This window comes from Scyliorhinus torazame, chromosome 9 (assembly GCF_047496885.1).
Source record: "Scyliorhinus torazame isolate Kashiwa2021f chromosome 9, sScyTor2.1, whole genome shotgun sequence".
In the NCBI taxonomy this organism is placed as follows: Eukaryota; Metazoa; Chordata; class Chondrichthyes; order Carcharhiniformes; family Scyliorhinidae; genus Scyliorhinus; species Scyliorhinus torazame.
Window position 1 is genome coordinate 143,622,037 of NC_092715.1, and position 19,110 is coordinate 143,641,146.

Below are 19,110 nucleotides of genomic sequence, written 5' to 3' on the forward strand. Positions count from 1 at the left end.
CACTATTGAAACATGTCACACCTCATACATTTGAAGCCTCTGTCACTTTAATCTTTAAAGTGGGCATGTCCGCACCCCAACCCCTATTTTGCTACGGCATTGTGGTCCAAGATCAAAAGACCCCGATGCACACTCTGGTCAGAGGTTGGGTGTGAGCGCACTGTTAGCAGAAAGACAGAAGTCAAACTTTATCAGATCCTGAGGAGCAACAGAGATTTCCTCACAGTGAGTGATCATCACTCTCCTGCCTTACATAGTGACCTGTTGACAGTATTGACACAGGCCCATCACCCTGGAGTGATATTACACAGAGCAATCCAGGCATCAGAACTGCATTTTCAGCAGCCCGATGCACCACTCAGTGACAGCCGGGGTGATAACATGGGTCTCCTCCTCACTCTCAGACCAGCACCATTAGCCATTTCCTCAGTGCGTATCTCTTGTCATCCACCAGCCAACCCATCATCCTGGGGTGGTCCTCAAAGATACTGGAGATTTCCACGTACCCTGAGGGGTAGATGTCATGCACGCTCTCAGGGTAGCGGGCACACACATGCATGATCCTCAGGCACTGGCCGTGCACAATTTGAACAGTCAGGGAGTAAAACTCCTTCCTGTTAATATAGGACCCTCCCTGATTCCCTGATGTTCACATGCCTGCATGCGTGCCATCGATCGCCCCTTAAGGCTTCCATCCTGGGACCCTCAAATCCCCCAAGCCTTCCCCACCTTTACCATGACTGTCCCACCTTCTCACAGAGTGCCATCCAGTTGTGCTGGCAAACCTTGCTCTGCATACTCACCCCCAGCCACATCAGGAGCCCCTAGACAACAGGCCTCTGCCAAGAACATTAAGGAGGCCACACTCATCTGCCCTCCGTTCATCCAGATAGTTGCCCTTTGGCCACGAGAGGATCCTCAGTGGCGAAGCCCTGCTCTTTAATGTTTGATTGTTGGGTCTGATGCTCCTAGAGCAGGCATTGTCAAACTCGGGGACGCGACCCGCGGGTGGGTCGCGGGCGGGTGTCGGGAGGGTTGTGGAGCCGTCCGTCGCGGCGCTCCCGATCGTGCAAATCCGCGCGCAACAGCCGCAGCAGCCGGCTTTTAATAATGACGCCTGTGAGCGGCCTCCAAAATGGCCAGGAAGCGATTTTAAAAAGTCGGCCGCACTGCGCATGCGCAAAATGCGCATGCACACCGATGATCGGGCATGAATGCGCAGTGCGGCAGCGTTTGTTTTTATATGGTCGCAGCCTTTTTTTTTCCAAGTTCGGGGGACAAAGGGACCATTGGGGCCAAAGGGACCCAAAACCATTTCCTCCACTTTTGTCAGCAACAAACAAGGTAAGAGAAAATGGTGGGCCGCGCAGGTCGGCTGGCATGAGTCGTGAAGGTCGGCCGGCGTGGGTCACGAAGGTCGGCTGGCGTGGGTCGCGGAGGTTGGCCAGGTTGGGTCCCGAAGGTTGGCCGGTTGGTAAAAATAGGTCCCCGGAAAAAAAGTTTGAAAAACACTGTCTTAGAGTACAGACACACTGGTCAGGCATCAAATGCTGCTGGACATGCAATGCACAATTCATCCTAGACATGGCACCTGCGCCTTCAGGGAAGAATTTGGGAGTTCAGTTGTATAATCTGCTCTCACAACTAACAAGGCTAATCCCTCATTTGAAATAGCCTTTAGCTGTGAAGCTACAGGCTGCTCACAGTCAAAGGGGGCAAAATTAACTTTCATGATAGAAGCCACAGCAGGGCTCTGTCCTGGGACAGTTTGGTAGCACAGACAGGCTGCAGATGTGATTGTGCCTGTTGTGGGTCTGCACAGCTCAGGGGCAACCCCAGACCTAGAATGCTTCAGCCCCCTCAACCAAGCTCCCCCCCCATGAAGCCCCCTACCCCTCCCCACGAACACTGGAACAGCAGCTCCAGTGTCCTTTGAGCTACATGCCGGAAAATAGAAATGGCTACTCACCTCCTCAGTTCCCCTCAGAAGCCATTGCCCCAGCTTCACATTTTTGAAAAGGAGTACTAAATGACGTCCATGTTCTTTCCCACTGGGGTGTCAGGTAATTCCCAGGAGGCCTCTGCATTCGACTTCAATCTCTTAATGAGATTGAAATTGATGCAAATTAGGATTAATGATATTCTCGCCATTTTTGGGTGAGATCCGGAACTTGCCATTGGAAGCGGGCTGGGTGAATTACGGAATGGTTCATACATGGCGCGAATCTCGATTTTGGCCAATCCCGCTATTCACTCGATGTGCCTGGATCTGCGCCGAGCGTAATCACTCGCTGAAATGCGCCCCTAAATTGAGACATATTAATCGATCCTATAAACTCACGCATCTTGTACACTGTATTTTGTGCAATAATGACAAATGAAATGTCAGCTGTGAGCATAATGAAATGCTAGTTACTCAGTCTCTTGCTGCTAAATTTGATCACACTGTCATTAGACTACTTTATTCTTGTTTTAACTGTTCCTGACATTAAAATGAAGTATCTTGAGCAAGAGTCTATTTTGTAGCCTGATTTAGTACAGTCAGAAAAATTACTGACAATTTTATGTGTGATCCAGTCACAAATGCAATGCTGCCAACAAAAATAAGTGACTTTAAATCAAAACAAATCAAATCAAATGCGATTAAAATATAGTGTTGTTTTATTTCCTTTATGTTTTTGTTTCTCAAATCAATATTTTCCACCATTTATCCACTAATTGTTTCCTTTCCCTATGTTGTCTCATCAGAGAGTGAGGTACTCATCGATGGCCAAGATGGCTAAAAGCTCAGACTCCCATAAAATGATTAACTTTATTGACACAGGTGCTGAGAAGTGAAATCTTTATTTGATCGATAGCTTTATGATGTTATAATAAGCTATTTTTCCCATGATGTTTCTTTGTACAAAATAAAAATATATCATGTGCTTATTATTTCTATTATAAGCTATAACCAAACCTTTATTGTTGATTGACGATACCTTTATATAGTTGTAGCAACAGCAGTTCTTTTAAAGAATATTATAAATTACTGTTTTTTCCACATGCATTCTCATTATAGAGTCCACGAGAGTGTATACTGGTTGAGTGGGCATGGGAGTATCATAGGTTAGCATGGAGGGTATGGGGGGCATTCATGTTGGGTGGGGGGCATTTGTGGCATGGAGGACATGTGGGGCATGGAGGTGGCATGTGGAGTGGGTGCAGGGTTGATGGGTGTGATGGGTGAGGGGTAGAGGGCCTAAAACTTAAGCAATCAACTGGGACAATGTTCCAGAGATCTAAATGGGGCTTTTTAACCAGCCCGGCACTGCAGGCAGTGAGTTAAAATATCACCAAGTGGAAGTCACGGAACCCTGCATTTTAACTTTTGTTTTTTCACTGTCACCCACTTCAGTAGTTGGGATACATGTCAATATTGGAAAACCAGGGTGTGTGTAATTTAAATTCTGCAATATTTTCTTTGCGCAAGACCCTGCCACCCTTCTCCAGCTGTAGTCGGTAGGGACACACCCCTCTTGACTTAACTCGCCAGGGACCCTTTCCATGGGTTACCAGTGGCATCCATTTTTGAATTTATTTGTGAGATGTGGGCATTGCAAGCTAGGCCAACATTTATTGCCCATCCCTAATTGCCCTTGAGACAGTGGTGCAGAGGTAAGAAGGTGGCTCTTGTAGCAGATAATCCCTGAAAACCATATCAACATCAATTTTCAGGCTCTTTTCTCATGTACTTAAAGTCCTCAACTGATCATAACATAAGGTCATGGGAATTGTGTTCTATTCTGACCTGATAACAAAGCAAATAAAGACGAGGACTGGCATGTAGTCCACCTTTAACCATTCATTCAATAAAGTCCCTAAAGCTCCTCCACCGGGTTATAAAATTATTTTTCCACCAGCTAGTTAAAATTTCATTCTGTGTTTATTATTTTTATTGTGTTATTGATTTATTTACTGTAAGCAATTTTAGAAATGTTGTGCTATAATTATGCAAGAATAAGAGGGAAAAATAACTTGGGTTAAAGTTTTAATTTTGCTAGAACGTTTTAATTTCCCAATAAAAATATTCAATAGGTCAGACAGCCTCTGTGGAGTGAGAAACATGGGGTCGATTTTGATTTGGTTCTGTGGTATAAAAAACTTTAGTGTGAATATGACATTTAATCCAGACATGTTTATTAAGTTATAGACAGTATTTATACAATGTTTGCTCATTGTAATGATGATAACATGCAATCAAACACTGAGGGTGCTGCAGAGTAGCTGCACACCTCACAGTAGGCACAAGTTCATTAGAGGCAAGCAGCGTTTAAAGCCAGCTTGCAGCTCTTAAAAGGGAGGCACATTCTGACGACCCAATATGATGGAAGGGGCTGGGGAAGAATCTCTGAACAGGAAGGATAATGCAAATGACACATCAGGGAGGGTACATGCTCCAAGTTCTCTGATGCAGGATTGGAGGGTTTGGTGCAGGCAATGGACAAGAGGCGAGAGGTCCTCTACCCATTGAAGTCCAGGAGACCTCCCAGGCAAATACTGAGAAGGTAGAGGCAGGAGATCATTGTTAGTGCACACACTTAGCTCTACTGCAAGCCTCACCTCTACATCTGTCAACTTGCAAATTATGTCAGAAAGATCACCCATACACATTGTCCCACGCTCACCAACATACGTCCCTCTGTCTTGCAGGACAAAGTGGCACATAACCTGAGGCAATAACAATTGAGCAACAGGGGATTGGCACAGCTGCATGCTTTCATCTCCATTTAGGAGATGGCACCGGCCTCGATTGGAATAGTCATGACAGAGGGCTTTGAAAGTGGCAGTGCTGTGCCCATTGATGATGACAGTATTCCCATTTTGATCCTCCTTCTCACATTATATTTCCCCTCTCATCCCATAATGACTCCTGAGAAACAAGCAGCACAGGATCTAAGCACACACCTCTTGCTTTCTGCTCCTTCCCTCGCCATAACCCCTATGCTTGTACCTTTTGCCTTTTGGATGCCAAAGAATTGTGCCTGGTCTCGCACTGATGTAAGAGCATGAAGTGTTGGAGGAAAAAGTGAAAGTAGTGGTAAAGAAAGTCCCCATTAAATCTCATGCGCACAGTCATCAGCTCTGCTACAGGTCCTGCACAAACTCTAGAGAATTGCACAGAGGTGGGATCTGCGGTTGGTGCCTATGAGGCACAAGTGGCCTGCAGCCATAACAGGAGGAAAGGATTGTGCAGGTACCAGCTTCCCTGAGGGCAAGGTTACACACAAGTCCTGCTGTAGAGAACTAGAAGAGGACATCAGTTGGGCAGTCTATAGATAAAGTCTGATGTTTATGCACAATGATGTTTGGTGCATTTGTCAAGCCTATCTCTAAATCTACAATTGCTGACAAGGATTATGAAGGAATGTGGCTCAGAGCTTGGAGCCTGTCCTTTCCAGTGTGGAAGTGGTGGCCAGCTTCATGACAGTACTTGCAGAACAGATCATGACACAACATCTCATGGACCGTATCTCAAATTGCATTACAGCACAAGTAGAAACCGCCTGACATCTGAGTGCTGCAGTGAAAGCTCAGACTGAGGTTATCAGCTTTTTCATTAACAAGGAAGTGAAAGGTTATTGGAGTAGGCAGGAATGTGGGGTTGAAGTTATCAGATCAGCCACAACCATATCTAATGGTGGAGCAGGCTCGATGGACCAAGTGGCCTACTCCTGCTCCTAATTCATATGCCTGTATGTTTGTATGCCATGCAAGTCCAGACAGCTGTCATCATAGCTGTGGATACATGTGTTCAAAAGGGCTCTCAGGGTGTCACAGCAGTCCAGTAAACTATCCTTTAACAGATTACTAGGATTGCTGAGATGTCTAGAGGGAGTGGCAGTGGCTCTGTGTTGCACAAACCTGTTGTCCTCCCTCAGGATGTCATTTTGTTGCGAAAACAGCTTTATGCACGCCAGCTAGTGGAACATCAATTTAAAGGGGGTTTTGGTTTTGGAACCAACTAATTCTTTGGAATGAATCAACATAACTAATTAGTTGCCTGGCAGTATTCCCATTGATCTTTTGTCTACATTCTACCCTTTTCTGAAAATTCTAACTGCTGTTTCTTGGCATCAAGAGAATTCTAAACAAAGGGTTGCTTAAGCTAATGGACTAATATTAGACAATTAGATAAAGTCGGAATTTTCTTCTGCAGTTACCCAGTGGTCACATCCAAATAAGAAAACTGTATTATTTCAGTTTTCTTTATGAATTTTTGTTTTGCTTTTTCCACATCTGAAACTCTGATCTATCAGATCAGCATGAGTGCCACTTGTGCTAGATTGGACGCCAGATAAGAACCAAGGTGAACCAACAGCGCCAGCAATAGCCCTTAAGGCGAATAACAGGTTATTTTTCACCGGGTTGTGTCTTGGAAAGAGGGAGGGAAGCAGCAGAAAGGTGTGGCTCACAGGAGGTCACACCAGCACACAAAGTGTATATGAAGAAAAGCAGTGGTACTCCTACCTCCCCCTGGAGCACCACTCTAAACTTTCCGCTGATCCGACAAACAACGGTTCACTATCGCTCTGTTTCCTGTCACTCAATCAAATACATGTCCATGTTGCCACTGTCCCTTTTATTCTATGGTCTTCAATTTTTTATGCTCTCCCTTAAAAACGAGCGCCCCAAGGTGAGCGCTCCCCAGGAAATGGGTACACACCTCCCTTATGCACATCGTGTGGTTACAAACGAGTTAGAGATTGATGGAACGGAATCCCTTGCGGCTCATGATAGTGTTGCATGATGCCATGGACACAGCAGGGCCACGCGGCGATGTCTATCACAGTCTAAGCGAGTGAATCCCATGGTCCTGACATCCTGGTTTGCCTTGTCCCAGTCCAAGCCATATGGGCTCTCACGTAAATGGCCTCCCTTATGCATTTGTGTGTAGCTGACTGTGAAATGCCACACAAGTCACCAGTACTGCCCTGAAACCAGCCAATTGCATAGAAGTTCAGAGCAGCAGTAACTTTAAGGGACTCAGGCAGTGGGTGTCCTTCCATTCCATGTGGTGCCAGCTCTTGCAAAGGTGGTCCACCGTCCCCTGGGACAGACGGCAATCGTCTCCGGGACTAAAGCTCCAACATCTGCAGGTGGGATGTCCAACAGCGGAAGATACTTTCTCAGCAGTCTCCAATGAGGCTCCACCATTTGTGGTACTGCTTGTCGATCAGCTTCAGGCTAAGCCTCCCTCCTCTGCAGAGAACTGGTCATGGCCATATGCAGCGGCACATCAATGTCTCTGCTGCTGATAAATTGTTATGAGTAAAAAAGCCAACTCAACTGACTCCATGATTCTCCAGAATCATGCACTGAAAAGAAGGGAACACCAAAGTGACCGCTGAGGATTCCTGACAGAACCCTGATCCTCAGCATTCATGTGTCTCTGGGATATCCGCACGTGTCCTTCCTCCTTACTGTGTGCCTCTCCACCTTCTCTTCTCACACTTTTCCACTTCCCCACAATTGTCCCTCTCAAAACCACCTGGATGAGGTGGACAGATCCTTGAGAGTCTCATTGGCACCTTGCCCCCTCTCATTCCCCCACACCCCCTCTAATCCTGGCATTAGGTGAAAGGGCATTTGAGTGGATGCATGTTGAGTATCCTCATGTGGGACCTCAAAGATGCCCTCCCCGTCATGACTTTGAATGGGATGAATAACGACAGACATCACCATCATGCCTTGTACAGGCCTTGTTATGCTCATGCTTATGTGACCTTTGGAATTCAATGCTTATGAATTTGGCTCTGATCAGTGGCACTGATGGTTAGCTCTGCATATTTCATTGGCACAATTGACCAGTTAAGGAAGAGTGAGGTAGCATTTCAAGCAAATAACTTCTTTATGGAGACGACGAGGCACAGCCAATTCAAGTGAAGCCTGCAATTAGCATGACAAGCACATCCATGGAGGGCACCCTCATTCTTCTCGGTCACAAGGTCTGCAGAGTTGACAAGCCTTCCATCAGCCACAGCCATCCACCTCAACGCTAATTCATGACAGTCAAACGTCCCTGACAAGTGGATTTAAACCTCCATGCAGCTTAACCCCTTTGTCCTCACAGGGCTGCCTGAGTGTGGGGTGTAACTCAAATTGAAGTCATCCTCCCCCTAAATGAGAGGGTCTTCATGCCTCGTGAGGCAGGGATGCATCCCATTCCTGAGACCCCACGTTGCCCTTGCAGCCTGGTTTCTAATGGAACCCCAGCCAAGAACCTCACAGTCACCCCCAGTGTTGACCCCCTGTATTCACCTCCTCCCAACCACTTTCCAGCTCCCATTATGGAAGGGCACTCCCTCAGGAGCAGTTTGGACACAAGCCCGGAAAGGAGGACACAGGAAGCGCGGCCTGCTTGCCAGTCTTTAAACACCTTTAAAGCAACGGCTGCCCGGCATGAAGCAACGGTAAGGCCAGCAAGCATCCCCTGCCCCTGAATTCGCAATACTGAAACCCATTCCCAGCCCCAAGTTGACGGTATCTCCCCTGCGTCCTCTCCGGTACCCACTGAGCTTTCAACACCCTGGTGTGTGATGGCTGCCTGAGTGGTCACCTCCAAAACCAACCTCAGAGGTGAGGTCATCAGGTTTGCATTTATGTAAAGCTTTTGTCACACTGACACCCGATTGAATATTCATTGCGGGGGACATCCCGGAGTCAATGCTCGCCAATGACATGCTAAAGTACTGAGACGAGGTACCTGGCCTCCCCCGACGGACATTGCGTTGCTCCACGCGAGGAGTGGTGGTGAAAATCGGAATTTGCGATCTTGCTGGAGAGATTTGCATTTTCTGATTCGCTCTGGACTTTGAGCCCGCGTCGCTGATCCAGCACACGGATAGTGTGGGCTGACAATTTCCCCCAATGTTGTATATAATAGGTCAGAATGTTTCAAAAAGCTTCTGATCATTTCTGAGACATTCCTATGCAAGAAATCCCTGGTCAGTAGCTTTGCACAAGACCCCCTGGTGTGAAATAAGTTTTTTTTAAATGATTTTGCTTCAAATATTGCGATTAGCAATTTAGTAAATTACTACGTACAGCATGAAGCAAAAAAAATAAAATAGATAGCTAGATTGATTTTTGCTGTCATTAGAGGCCTGAGACAGATGAGATCTGGAAAATATCCTTGCGCTATAATCAGGTGCTTTGTTTATCTTGCACCAGAATGCCTGAGTTTGGCTCTAGTGAAATATGAATAATTTACTTGAGTATGCAATTTTTTTCTATTGGCTTGTTATTTTCATGCCGTGGAATACTGCAATAATGCAATAGTGTTAACTGATCTAGAAGAAGAATATATGCAAAAATATATATTTGGTCAACTGTTCAGCTGAATAACCTAGCTATTCAACCATAACCTGCAGTGACTCACCACACCATATGTTTCTTTGTTTTGTTGGCATGTGATTTGATTACTTTTGACTGCTACATGTATATGAAAGGATGGTGGACTATGAAAGGGAGGAAAAGAGGCAGAAGTGAATGGATGTCAGGTGGTTTAAGGCTGGCTGGAGCTGATTGGATTTGACAAGCACTGTAGCCACTTGTGGTAATGGATGTCTCTGCTATAGCAGTGAAAAGGTGAAAAGGATTTAATTCCCCCTGAAAGAAGGAAACATGAGTCATTATTTAATTACTGCCTTCAGTGAAAATCCCCCAGCATCCCATGTTGATTTATAGGCCTGTCTCTTACTTTTTATATTAATGAACCAATGGGAATATTTAGATCTGCTCTGAATTGCTTTGCTTCCTCTGATCTGCATAGAAGTTTACTTCAGATTTTTTGAAATCCAACGCAAAGTAGGTAGGAAAAGCTAACTAGCTCTAGTAATAAATGAGACAGAAAGCCCAAGAAAATGCTCCCAAAATTCATATTATTGAACTTGGGAGACTATGATTATAACTGTAATTTATTATTTTACCATTTGTTATCATGGAAAGAAATGTTGTATAAGCAGCAAAGTAAGAAATAGATAATTTCTCTTTGCACTTAGTTTGCACAAACATTTCAGGTTTGCTATGAACTGTCTACAGCAACTGCCTGACATGTATGAACTATATTTCGATCAGCTTGGACTGACAAGTTATGTTTGCACCACACAAGTGACAATAACCATCGCCTACAAGACAGGATCTAACCACCTCCCCTTGACATTCAATGGCATTACCATCGCTGAATCCCCCACAATCAACAACCTGGGAGGTTACCCAGTCTAGGAATCCTATGGTGAGTAACACACTTCCTGATCCCCCAAAGCCTGTCCACCATCTACAAGGCACAAGTCAGGAGTGTAATGGAATACTCTCCATTTGCCTGGATGAGTGCAGCTCCAACAACACTCAAGTAGCTTGACACCATCCAGGACAAAACAGCCCACTTGATTGCGACCCCTTCCAGAAACATTCAATCCCTCCAACGCTGACAAACAGCGGCAGTGGTGTGTACAATCTACAAGATGCGCTGCAGGAACTCACCAAGTATCCTTAGGCAGCATCTTCCAAACCCATGATCACTGCCATCTAGAAGGGCAGGAGCAGCAGATACCTGAAAACACCACCACCTGGAGGTTCCCCTCCAAGGCACTCACGGCCCTGACTTGGAAATATATCGCTGCTCCTTCACTGTCGCTGGGTCAAAATCCTGAACTCCCTCCCTTACAGCACTGTGGGTGTACCTACACCTCAGTAACTGCAGCGGTTCAAGAAGGCAGCTCACCACCACGTTCTGAAGGGCAATTAGGATGGGCACTAAATGCTGGCCTAACCAGTGACGCCCACATTTCGTAAATTAATTTAAAAATACTATCAATGAGAGGTACGTTATTAAAATAAAATTCAATTTGAGAAGGAATGTTGGTTATGTTGAAAGCTGATATTATAGAGATTCGTTTCTCATAAATTAATGCTAGATACCTTGGGAGATAAATCAACTCAAGTCAAAATGAAGTAGCAGGACTCAAGTGAACAGAAAAATGGTTTTCTCTCAGCTAATAACACAACCAAGTTTCCTGTGGAACTCCTAGGTGGTAACTAGCTGATACTAAATTTTATTACAATTTATATTTGCTTCCTTTCCAGCAATAACAAATTCAAGTTTACGATATTTCCCTGGGTGGTAACTGGTCAAAGTTGTATAGGTTGTTAATTTCTATGTTAGTACAGCATTAAGTATGCTATAGATAAATCTCCAGTCTGCTTATGGTGATGAAATCTACCGAGCAAATCTAAAAAACATTATCAAGGGTGGCAGTGGGTCGATAATGTGGAAAAAAACTCATTTTATCTCTAAACCTTCAGTTGTCTTTAGACTCAGATGCTAACAGTTTGACTATAATCACTTGTTCACCACAGGGAGCTGTTAAAGCTATTTAATTTGCATCTGAATCCATGCATTTCTCCCTGCCTGCTTTTCTGAAAAGTAGCTTAAAAATAATTCAATATGAATGTACATATGTCCAGTGTGGGTTTTTTTCTTTTTAGAGACCCAAATCTTTGGAGATTCTTCATGTTATTCATAATGATCCATAGCAAGAGCAATTAGAAACACATTGGAGTTGTCGCTTTTATTCTTTCTATTGTTTCTTCCAAGGGCAGATTTGGAATTTTGCTTTCCTATAACAAAATTTTGCAAAACGAAATACGGAATGATGATATGTACAGATTTAAAGTTGGACATTTAAATAAGAACAAAAGACATAGGAGCAAAATTTGGCCCATCATGTTTGTTTTGCCAAATAACAACAAATTTTACGAACCAGGAAACCTTTTAATAGCAAAAACTTGCATTTATATAGCACAATTAAGGCAGTAAAACATCCCAATTTGTTACATTCCGCTGTTGCCAAACAAAATCTGACACCAAGTCAATAAAATAAATATTAAGGCAGATTTAACTACTGCATTGTGCCCGGTGCAGAACTGGGCACACCGGGTAAATAGTGGGAAAGGCCAAAATCGACATTCGAGCCGGGCACAAACCAGTTTGCAATTCACCCAGCCCACTCCCTATGGCACGTTCCGGATCTCTACCAAAAATAGTGTGCATATTATTCAACTTGGTCAGGGGGCTGAAGCGTTCCAGGTTGGGGGTCGCCCCTGGGCGGAGTGGGGGGGGGGGGGTCTTTTTGACTGTGAGGCCTTCAAGCCATCTTTGAATATTGTAGAGACCCATAATGGGCAACTACTGCTACAGCCTGTCCTACCAAACACTTCCAGGTCAGAGCCCTCCTGTGGCTTCAATGCTAAAAGTCAACCTCACTCCTTTTGACTGTGAATGGTCTCTGGCTTCACAGCTGAAGGCTATTTCAAATGATAAATTATCCCTTGTTAATTGTGAGTGCACTTCACAGCAGCAGGTTGTGTTTGCTACTTGCTCCTACTGTTCACTGCAGATGCCTGGAATTGCTGGTGCTGTTTTTTCCTTTTCTGTAGCCGGAAAAAGGGACAATTTTGTCTAAGGTACCTGGGTCCTGGAACACCGGGCTCAGGGGGATGTATGAGTCCATAAGGCATTCCAGTTTGAAGCAAGAAGGCGCTGCGGGACCTGGTGCGCAACTTTGTTCCAAATGGGCCACCTGCTAATGCCTTCGAAGAAATGCTTTTGCTGATTGCTGATGCTTTTGTTGCTGGTGTGGTGAGTGCTGCATGTAACTGGCACATCACCGCTAGTTAAACATGCTGGAAATCAAGGATGTTCAACTGCACAGTGGCTTTGATGAGATTGGGCCGTGTGGGAGGGCCTGCACAGCTGCGGCTCCTGGATGGAGAATGGCACTGATACGTGGACAAGTCACACATTGGTGGACAGATCATTTCTATGACAAAGTTCTGGACATGATAACATTCTCAGGCTTATCCTCCGTGTCTGTTGAGAAACCTTGGAGGGGTGATACCGTGTGTTTGGTTTTTTTGTGAAAATATGCTGATATAGCTTTGTATTGGTACCAATATGGAACAGTGACGTTTCCTTGAAGTTTAATGGTCAGTGTGATATGTGGGATGTTATGGTGATTTTCAAATATTTTTTACTATTGACAGCTTAACAAACAAAATATTCTCAATTCTCAAGTGCCTCCTCGAGGGTACACGTGCCACATCTAAGAGGATGATTAGTGCATAGCATTTCAAGGAAACTTTAAAACCTGAAGAGTTTGCCTGAATTCTAGGAGGGTCAGCACCATTGAGGCAGCTGCCAACAATCAAACACTCAAGAGCTGGGTTTTAGCACTGGGGATCCTCTCCCAGCCAAAGGATAAGTGTGTGGATCATGGGAGGGCACCTGAGCTCTGTCTCCCTAACCTTCCCGACAGAGGCCTGGTGTCTAGAGGCTCATGATACAGCCGGGGGATGAGTGCATGGAGCAAGGTTTGTCAGAATAACTGGTTCACTGGACAGCACTCAGAAATAGCAGGGCAGTCATGGTAAGGGCCGCTGAGTGTGGGGAGGAGGGGTAGGGGGGAGAGCGGAGGGGACCTTGCGGGATTTGAGGGTCCTGAGATGGAAGCCCAACTGAATGTTGGTCTCTCCCTTTTCTAATTTCTTACAGATATCAAAATGGTTGTTCGTGGCGGTCCCGCAGGGCTGCCCTTGCATTGCTGGTGGCAGCCCAGATCCAGGAGAAGGCAGCAGTGATGATACAGGCAGAAGGTGGCACCTCATGTGCACAATCTTCCATGATTCGGGATCAAATTATGTTTGGGGTCATGTGAGAGTACCTTTAAGAAATGGATGTTTAAGCAATGTACCTTTAAGAATTGGAGCTGATCATAATCCTGAAGTGATGTCAGAGGGCGGGGGGTGCTGAGCTCACTTCTGCTTTTTGAGTTTCAGTTTGAGAACGCAGCTGGGAGTGTCTGTGTGTTTTGCTGTGAGGAAGAAAACACAGAGCTGGTCTGTTGATTTCTGCAATCCAAAGACTATAAATATATTGAATGTAACCTAATGTGCTCCCATTTTTGAAGGTTTGAAGTCTTTTGGATGTTTAAAGGAACAGTTTGAAGGATTATTTAGTGTTGTCACCTTTTGGGGTTATCTTTGAAGTAATGGGTGTTAAGATATTCAATGTTTGTTTTTAAAAGATTAACTTGAGTTCATAGAATAAACATTGTTCTGTTTTAAAAACCACTTGTCCATTTCTGCTGTATCACACCTGGAGAGTACGCCGTGTGCTTCCCATATCACAATCTATTAAAAGTTGTGGGTCGGTTGAACTCCATGAAACACTTTGGGTAAACCCAGACCCATAACATTGGAGTGAACGGAAAAAAGCGGAGGGAACGGTTGCTTAGGGAATCGGAGCTGTCTTTAGAACAAACAGTTAAGATTTATCAGGCTCACGAGCTAGCAACACAGTATTCTAAAATGTTCCTCAGTAATGGCGGAGTCATCTCGGAGGAAAGCACGCCGGTTGCTGCCCTTTATCTAAAAAGCCGTGAATCTTCAAAAAAAAGGCAGAAAGTTCCTCCAGCTCCTCGCACACCAACAAACAGGTTAAAGATCATGGGCGTCATTCTCCGCCGGCGGGAGTCTCCGTTCTGCCGGCGCCCGGGGGTTTCCCGACGGCGTGGGTCTGCCCCACAATGGGAAACCCCATTGACCGGCCGGTGTTACGGAGACTCCCGCCGGCCGGTCGGCGCAGAAATGTGGCGGGGCGGGTAGGAGAATTTCGCCCCAGGACAAAGTATTTCTGTGTAAAAGATGTGATCAAAGGTACAAATTAAGGCACTGGCCAGCCTTTGGCAAGTTTTGTTCCAGGCGCAATAGAAAAAAATCACTGTGCTCAGAATCATTACTCTAAGCTTAACCCCAGATCAGTCAAAACAGTGGAAGACACAGTCTCCAGTGATGAAACATAATTGTTTTTTGAAGAATAAGAGAGAAGAATGATTTTTTGGAGAAATCAAAAAATTCTCCAGCACTTAAAAAACCACAAACTGATACTCCATTTAAAATAAATGCAATTTATGAGGACAAATGGCTGCTACCACTTGAAGTGAATGGTACAGTGGTCCAATTGAAGTTAGACACTGGTGCCAAAGACATCAGCATGACTGGTTGGTTTTAAGAAGAAATCGTTGCGCACTCTTGAAAACCAGAGAAGACTTATACAACGACATGATGGACGACAAATCTCCATCAGAATCAACGTCAGCTGCAGTGTCAGATAGTTCAGCAGTTCCTGAGAATGAGAATGTCATGGAGAACATTGAATCTACAAGTTCTGAGCAGCAAGGTCAAACTTTGAGAAGATCAACCAGAGTCAGAAGAAAACCTGATCGACTCAATTTGTAGATTTGGACTATTTGTACATACTATGCTTGCAGTTCTTGTGTGTGTATATATATATATATATATATATATATATATATATATTTGGTAAATCAGTTTTAACAAATTTAAAGAAAAAAATTAATACTTTGTGAGAGGAAGTAAGGAAGTTAACTTTTGATCCTGTATAAGACTCTGAAATATGCGGAATGTCAGCATATGCATCTTGTTGATTGTAGTTTTCTCCTGTAGTGGACTGACTCGTTCTGTCCTGCACAGGCCTGTGCTGCAGTGATGCCGTCAGCTGTTTTTTCTATCTCATTGTTCATCATCAAGTTCCATGTTTGCTCGCCTCAAGATACACAATGCAATATTGATCATCTTCCCTGGATGCAAGAGGCAAGCTTGCATTTCAATTCAGCAATTATTCATACAATGTTTATGCAAAGGTAAAAAGCACAAAAGAAGTTAAGCAGTGATCAATTTGTGTATTTTCGTGGCTTGTGTCTTTGCGTTCTGTGGGGCGAAGGTGAGCAGGCTTGGTAGTGGCGTGATGCCATTGGGAGGAGTGTGACATCATGGGGGGGGCATGATGTCATGGGGGGGCTCAGAAATGTAGGTGAGCGTGGAGCCCCACAAAGTGTAAGTCCGCCACTGGATGAGGTAGCATAATGTCTGCCTGAGATGCAAGGGTTACCTGTGTACTATCCAGCGATCATTTTCATGAAGGGAGTGCCTTTGTTCATGTCGCATATGTGGAACTGAAGGTGATTCGTTGTTATGAGATTCAGTGAGGCTGAATGGAACTGAGGGACAAGGTGGGAGATAATTTGGGTGCGGTGGGGGGTCATTTTGATCCTTAGAATGAACTTTGCATCACATCGATTATTCATTCGATACCTGAGATTTGGAGAGGGATAAATGCAAAATACATTTACAATAGTACAGATTATGTACAGTGAACAAGCATTTGTACCACCACTGTGCATCTTAATTTTCCTAAGTCTACCTTATGTCTAGGTGAAGACCTGACATCTGTAGAAGAGGTAGAGGATGCCTGATTACTGCTGTGCCTTGTTGTAGGGCTTTGGTGGGAATCATCTGGAGGCCTGAATCCTCTGCTCTGGGGCAGGTGCACCCTCCTCGACCTGACCTGCTAGAATTGATGGGGCCACAGGCCAAGGGGCTTTGGAGTGGAGTGTCCTGGGTGGATGTCCCCTGGCTGTCTGTCTGGCACTCCTCCTCCCTTTGGAGGGCCCCTCCGAATTCCTTTAGGAAAAGGGGAACCTGGAAGAATCTATAGAATCCCTACAGTGCAGGAGGCCATTCAGCCTTTTTGAGTCTGCACCAACCCTCTGAAAGAACACCCTACCTAGCCCCCCCCCCCCCACCCCCTATCTCCGCAACCCCACCTAACCTGCATATATTGGACACTAAGGGGCAATTTCAGCATCACCAATCAACCTAACCTACACATCTTTGGACTGTGGGAGGAAACTGGAGCAGACACGTGGCAAATGTGAAAACTCCACACAGGCAGCCACCCAAGGCTGGAATTGAATCCCAGTGAGGCAGCAGTGCTAACCTCTGGTGGAGGTCAAGGTGCTTGTCCCCTCGACTAATCACTTCTGACTAGAGTGATAGCGTTCAGATCCAAATGCAAATACGACAGAAATGACTGGACCTGCATCTCCAAGCCAGCTGCCACCTCTTCCATGGAGATTTTGATGTATTTGCATGCTGGAGCCATGACATCAGACAGAACATGGCGGAACTCTCCATACTTCGTTCGGTCTGGTGGCGACCTCTGACAACTCTGCCTGATGTACCCCTGCTTGTCTCTGCATCTCCACCATTTCTCTCTGGGCCAATTTCAATGCTTGCTATCAGACCCAGACTCTGCAGAGGCCTGGTTCCCACCAGTCTTTGAGTGCCAGAGAGTGTCACTGCCACTGCCTGCTGTGGACCCGTGTCCATGAGGTGATAAGCAGATTGTGCTGCTGAGCCTATTCTAGACCTAGGAACCACTGAGGTGCATGTATCTGCACTAGTGCAGATTGCTGGTGAATGCAGTAATGAGTTTTTCTCTGCCTCCTCATTTGAGGTGCTCATAGGCTAGGGCTGAGTTACTTATTTGGTAGCTTCCTCTGCCTTTTCTTGCTGTTGGCTGGAATAAAGAGAAGAGATGATTATTGATTGATTAGACAGGCTCCAGTCATTGTCCATATGTGGCCAACATACACTGGATGAACCTTCACTGGCCTGCTGGGGGTGGCCAATCTCATCTTCTACACAGGAATGATTTCTGGCCTCATCAGTGAGCTCTGCTGCTTGCTCCTCATGGGAAGGGTGTCCTGAGCTTTATCGTTACCCCTCCAGTCTTCGCTCTGCCCCATTGGTTGTGTACAATCTCGTCCTGTATAAAGACAGATGGATTGATTATGAGCACTATGGATTAAAGACCAGTTCAGAAGCATGCGTGCGTATTGTGCATGCTGATCCCTCCTCATTAAGGGATAAAGAAGCCATTTGTGCAAGAGCTTACATGAGATGCTGATCTTAATGTGCCTGGCAGACATTCAGTGCTGATGTCCCATCTGCTAATAGAGTGAACATTCCTGTGGACTAAAAACCTTAGACTGCTTGATGCTCTTGTGAGAGTTTAAGTTTGGAATGAGTAGACGTTTTACTCACCCTGACAGAGTGCACCAGATCATTCATCCATTTCCTGCACTGCAGGATGGCCCTTTGTTGTATGCTATGGGTGCTGACCACCTCGGCGACCTCCTCCCAGGCGAGCATGTTCAGATGGGAGGATCTCCTGCTCTCATCCGAAGGAAACAAGATGCCGCACCTTTCTTGGATGGCCTGGAAGAGGAATCCGAGGAAGGCCAGCATGATAATGTAGAAATTTAGCCCTCACCTGGCTTGCTACATGAGCGAATCTCTGTGTGGGTGCCATTGAAATATGGCGCCAGGACCCCTGACGTACCCCCATGAGGTAATAATAATAATAATCTTTATTGCCACAAGAATGCTTGCATCAACACTGCAAGGATGTTACTGTGGAAGGCCCCCAGTCGCCATATGATGCACGATCAATGACTGCTAAAGCGAGGTTGTAGTCCAACTGAAGGCTTTAATAAGCTAGATGTTTCTCCCAGCAGCTCAGGTACAGAAAGAAGGCTGCTGGGGCGGCATGGGCTCTTATACCCCGCCTTGCAGGGCGGAGCTACCATACAGCTTGACCAATGGGAAACATACAATATCTACCAATGGTTTTCCAGCATTACTAGGTACCGTAATACCTCTACACAGACTACCACACCATATTCCGGTGCCTGTTCGGGTACACAGAAGGCAAATTCAGAATGTCCAGATTACCTAACAGCATGTCTTTCTGGACTTGTGGGAAGAAACCAGAGCACCCGGAGGAAACCCACGCAGACACGGGGAGAACGTGCAGACTCCGCACTGACAGTGATCCAAGCTGGGAATCGAACCTGGGACCCTGGTGCTGTGAAGTAACAGTGCGACGGACGAATCCCTGCCCGCCTCAGCACGTTTCAACAAGCTCCTCAATGATTCATTGCACAGCATTGACAAATCTACTGGAATTCATTAAAGATGTAACTCGCAGACTTGACCAGGGAGAACCGGTGGATGTGGGTTATTTAGACTTTCAGAAGGCTTTCGACAAGGTCTCACATAGCAGATTAACATTGAAAGTTAAAGCACATGGGATTATGGGTAGCTTCAAATGATGGATAGAAAGCTGGTTAGCAGACAGGAGCA